The following is a 6022-nucleotide window of genomic DNA, read 5'->3' as shown; positions in this document are numbered from 1 at the left end:
TTTTCTGCTCCACACAAAACCCCAATGGCCAGATATTGAACCTTTTCTGGGGACTGAGGGCCCTTTTCTGATGTCCTTCACCGACGGTGAATAAGACCTTCTTATTTGTTGCTGTTGTCCCCCAAGTCTTTTGTTTCATGATTTGGTTTCTCAATTTTATTTTAGTCTTCAACGCTGTTTTAATTGTATTGATATTTTATTGTAGCAAACTACCCCAGGGGCCTGTTTTTTGACCCCAAAAGGTGGTATACAAATGTTTTATAAAACTTTTTTTTTAGGGGTGGGGGGAAACCACCACTGAAAAGCATTCAAAACAAGGAAATCTTCCATCAGTGAGCTGGAAACTAGACGTCCTAAGCATTATTTGGACGTTTTTGAAGAAAATAATTGCCCTTGATAAAGAGAAAACTCGCAAAAAGCTCCAGGAATTATACCATTGAGGAAGGTCTTTTTTTCTTCCTTTGGTTCCCCCACTGAAAGTCGTAGTCATTCCAAAACGTTTTTCACACAAACAACATAATTAAAGTATCAATGGCTACTAGACATAATGGCCATATATTAGCTCCAACATCAGAGGCAATACGCTTCTATGTACCAGTTGCCAGGGAACATGAGTGGGAGACGGTGCTTATTGCATTCATGTCCTGTTGCAGGCTTCCGATAGGCATCTGGTTCACCTCTGTGCAAATATAATGCTGGACTAGATAGGTCTTTGGTCTGATCCAGCATGATACTTCTTAAAGTAGAGCAATTCCATTTCTGATGTGTTTTCGCTTTCTACACTGTAGTCATCGTGTGTTGGGTGCATGTATGATCTACAAGTGCCCACAAGCAACAAATATGCCTCAGAGAAGTAATTTCCCCAGACATCTTGAGTAGATCAGGTAGGTATAGGCCTGAGCTAGACCTAAGGATTATCCCAGGCAAATGGAGGGGTCGTCCCTGCCTGCTCCCAGGATCCCCTGTGTGTCATTTGCATGCACAGGGATGATGCCGGGATACAGGCCTAGTCTAGCTATGGCTGTCTAGAGTAGCAAGGCACAGAAGGAGAAATGAATTTCAAAGTCGGCCAAAGAGAAAATTATGATATCCAATGTTTTTTGCTTGGGTTGTGCTGCTCCTAGAATTCACTCTGCCAATTCTAAGAAGCATGTGAAGCCTGTAGGAAGAGGGAGTAAATTGCTTTTATGTTCATTTCTTACAGCATACAATCTTGATTTGTTTTATAAGACAATATTTTATTCACCCACAATATATTACCTTGAGTATTCAGAGAGGTTTTGTGCAATATCTTTATGAATTCTTAATTTAAATTATCAAAGTTTAGCCATAACAAATGAGATCTGCAAAATGATTTTCCGGTATATTCCTGTTCTCAAAGAGGAGTCCTACTGGAGGGAATGATGGAGAGAGAGAAATCTCCAATTAATAAAGCCATATATTAGAATGGCCTCTTACACACCACCAAAAGAGGAAATGCATCACCAAAAAAAAAGGACAACAATTTGTATAGCATTTTCATGTGCTAATTTATATGTATAGATGCACATTTAGAAATAATTACTATAATTTAAATAGAAATACAGTGTTTATCACAATAGTTGTGGAAGACTTTGACAACTCAGTCTGCTGTCCAGGTGCTGACTGCTGATGAGCCTCTGCTATCCAGTCTTATGGTTCTTTATCCTTACACTGGACTTCAACTGGACAACCCTTCAGACAGAGGATGCCTTCAAATAGAGAACTGTCCTTTGTAAAATAGATCACATGGCCACCCTAGTATATGTATACCAGAGGCATTGTTGGAAGGAAACAGATATGCACTGTGTCAGGTCTATTGATAGGAGAGCTTGAAAAGATTGTGTGACAGAGCAGCCATTCATGAAAATACAAGCCAGCAGTTGGTGGAGCAACTTTATTTAGCATATGAAGATGGTCATGATAGAGTTGCTACTTGAAGTAGAAGGTAGCTTAGGGACCAGGGTTGTAGGGTACACTCCCCCATTCTGAACCAATGACTCATCGCCGCTCACCCACACCAAACTTTTGTTTAAAAACAGGTTTTCATGTATGTGACATAAGAACTCCCACTAAATGAGATCTTGAATTTAGAATAAGAACATTTACGGTTTAAAAAAAAAATCTGTGGCAAAATTCTCTACCATTAGGCCACAATTTATCAGTGTTGTAGTTTTGCTACCAGGGAAGTAGAGGGGTGTTTGTTGGATTTTTGGCCTGAGGTACCAAAAATAAATGTGACCAACTTTGGGTGTTTGAACCTTGTCTTGGGTGGGGGGCATTTGCTGCTACACTGCACAAACCATGGTTTGAAGTTGGTTTCTTTCAAACAAATCATAGTTAACATAAACCACAGCTTGTTGCGTTTGGGTAACATGACAAGCCATAATGAATAAAACACACACACAAGGTTCCTAACTCCCCATGGCAACCATGTTGAAAGAGGAGAGGGTGAAGTCTGAGCACTATGTAACAAAGGGACTGCTACAGTCACAATATTTTATACAGCACATATAGGCCTTAGCTAAACCTAAGGTTTATCTCGGGATCGTCCCAGGGTCATCTGTGTTCATGTAAATGACACACAGGATATCCCAGGAGCAGACAGGGATGACCCAGGGATAAACCTTAGGTCTAGCTAAGGCCATAAAAACAGGATTTGGTCAGAACAGCATTCCAGAGTATCACTTTTCAATATTCTTTACTAGTAGCACATGCACCCAGCTTTGCATAGATTGGAATTGCCTTTAGGTTGATACAGAGAAGCCTTCAAGTAAACTTTCACAACTGTGCCAGTTGGACACACTGTGCCTGCTCCACCCAAGTGAAGGCATGCTTGCTGGTAACCCTAGGCAAGGCCGCTGCCGTGGTCCACCCCTATACCCCCCTGAGGGAAGGGTCTGTCCACTCCATCCCCCTTAGATGGAGCTGCCCCATAGCAGAGGGGAGGGTACAAACCTATAACTCAACCTACTAAATCTTACTTGGCTTGAAATCGTACCTGGCTTGAAACTGTGCTTGCTCTTTTATATACTTTAACATGATTTTGTTTTCAATATCTGGGGCTTGTGCTTTTTTAAAAAAAAAAAGTCTAAAAACATGTCAAACATTGAAGTTTCATGGTTAAAATTAACTTGTTGCAGTGCTCAATCGTGATGCAAAGTTTGGTTGAAATCGATCAAATGCTACTGAAGCAGTATAACTTTTAAAAAAATGTTTTGCTGCCTTTTGGATTCAAGATGGCAGCTGAAATGTTCAATAAGCCTAAAACCATCTCAGATAGAGGTAGAAAAAATCCTAAAAATTTCATAACAATGCAATGTATGGTTTTCAAATCTATTGATGACATACAAACAAACTTTGTCTTATTTATATAGATGAGGGTGGGGATTATATTTTATTTCCTTTGTATAATATTGCTAAACTGGCATCATTTGTGGTAGAGCATTTGCTGCTCAATTACGTATCTAGGCCATTGCTAGAGGCATGGCTACCAAGCGTATGGACCAGTAATTTGCTCTGTAGTGGAAGCTCTTATTTAAAATATTTCTAGCATTAATTGCAACACTCAAGTCATCTTTCCCATGGGAAGAACCTGTTTTTGGGTAAAAGGCTTAAGCGTCACTAAGAAAGTAGGTTAAAAAGTCCCTCTATCATAGTAAAGACTAAATACTATGACATGAATTTAGTAGCATATTTGAATAAAACATACACACACAAAATGTTTTTCTCTGAGAATGGGGTCAAACACAGAATCCCTTCAGGAACATTCACATCCCACTTTCTGACCATTCCCTAAAGATAAACATTCTTTCTACTACTATTTCAGTCTTATTAGCAGAGCCACAATCCTGTTATAAAGGTTGTTCTCTGGTCACATAAAGCTTTTCTAGGCCAGAATTATATCAAATACTGTTTAATAGTCTCTAATTATTATCCTGGAGGAGCAGGCTATCAATGTCTACTATTCCTGATGGCTATGAGTTAACCCCAGTATCAGAGGTAGTAAGCCTATTTATTTATTTATTTATTAAATTTTTATACCGCCCAATAGCCGAAGCTCTCTGGGCGGTTCACAAAAATTAAAACCATCATAGAACAACCAACAAGTTAAAAACACAAATACAAAATACAATATAAAAAGCACAACCAGGATAAAACCACGCAGCAAAATTGATATAAGGTTAAAATACAGAGTTAAAACAGTAAAATTTAAATTTGTTAAAATTAAGTGTTAAAATACTGAGTGAATAAAAAGGTCTTCAGCTGGCGACGAAAGGAGTACAGTGTAGGCGCCAGGCGGACGTCTCTGGGGAGCTCATTCCACAACCGGGGTGCCACAGCGGAGAAAGCCCTCCTCCTCCTATATACACCAGTTGCTGGGGAACACAGGTGTCCTGCTTGTGGGTTCCTGGTCAACAGCTGATTGGCCACCATGTGATCAGAGTGCTGGACTAGATGGACCCTTGGTCTGATCCAGCAGGGCTCTTCTTATGTTCTGATGATGAATGAATGATACTTGCAGCCTTTCAAAGAAGAAGGTTTATGAGGTTTTCTATGCATTTCATTGCAGGCTACGGTAGTGAACCATAAACAGTTGGGCTGCACTGAGGGACTTCCTCTCCCACCCTCTCTCTCTCTCTCCCCGGAACCACTGCAGGCAGCCAGGCAAGTTGCAGGCATTGGGTTTCTCTTCTTCCTGGAGCCAGTGCACCATCTTCCATTGGTGCTGTTTGTAAAAGGCCTGAGCAGATCTAACAGCTTTTGGTCAGATGCCTGGAATAGTGAGGATTGGCCCATCTGGGACCCTCTCTGACAAAATTATCATCAGAAGAGGAGTCAAGCAGGGCTGTCTACTCGCCCTTTTTTTGTTTAACTATTATGTGAACAACCTGGTGTCCGAGCTAACAGCTCTGGACTGTTTTCCTCCCTCTATTGGCCCTAAGAAGGTTCAGGCGCTCCTTTACGCAGATGATATGGCCCTTTTATCTATCACTCAGGTTGGCCTGAGGAGACTGTTGAATAGATTAGGCAAGATCTGTAAAAAGGAAAAATTAGTAATCAACTATTCTAAAACCAAGGTGGTAGTCTTCTCTAGGAGAAATCGCGTGCACAGATGGGTCTTAGATGGCCAGCAGATAGAACAATGCATGAGTTTTAAATATCTGGGAATATACTTCTCCTATAATGGGGGTTGGAAAACCCAAGTGGAGGCAGCCAAATACTCAGCTATAAGATCAGCCAAAGCAATATTATCATATGGAAGACACAAAGGTGGCTCCTTGGTTGCCCCTACCCTGAAGCTTTTTGTAGCCAAAGTTCTCCCGCAACTATTGTATGGGGTAGAATTATGGGGTCAAGACTCTATTTCCTCAGTAGAGACCGTACAGAACATGGTGTTGAAGGAATTGTTAGCTCTTCCAGTAGGGGTTCCCGCCGCCTTATTAAGAATGGAGGTGGATTTGCCCTCCTTTAAGTCAAGAATCCACAAGAGTGTCATACTTTATGGGAAAAAGTTAATGACTCTAGATGAAAACAACTTAGTTAAACAATGTTTCAATGAACAGTTGGCGAAGGGCGGATGGGCACATAACTGGTTAACTTTGTCCCAGCTCTATGCCAAGGAGGTGCAGGAGTTGCTAGCTAATAACAAAAGGAGCATTGGAGATAGAATCTATGAGGCTGATGCCCAAGGAAACGAAATAGCTAGCCAATTACAGGCCTTCTCTCCATGGTTTAGTCTTATTAAGAATAGTGAATACCTTGTTTCAGTAGGTCTAGGTTAGGGGTGCAGAACTTCAGACACGGGGGCCAAATCTGGCAATCTTGGGGTCTGAATCCAGCCCTCTGGGATTTCACAGAAGGACACATCCACTTGCCCTAGCCCCATCTTCCAATCATTTGTCACTCCTGGCTTTTATGCAGTTTCCCTCCCCAGGACCACCAAATGCCTCTCCTAAGGCTTAGGCCCTTTTTACACCTAAGGATTATCCCAGGAAAATGG

The sequence above is a fragment of the Elgaria multicarinata genome, chromosome 2, assembly GCF_023053635.1.
Source record: "Elgaria multicarinata webbii isolate HBS135686 ecotype San Diego chromosome 2, rElgMul1.1.pri, whole genome shotgun sequence".
Taxonomy (NCBI): Eukaryota; Metazoa; Chordata; class Lepidosauria; order Squamata; family Anguidae; genus Elgaria; species Elgaria multicarinata.
The sequence above is the reverse complement of the archived record's forward strand: the minus strand, read 5'-3'. Positions refer to the sequence as shown.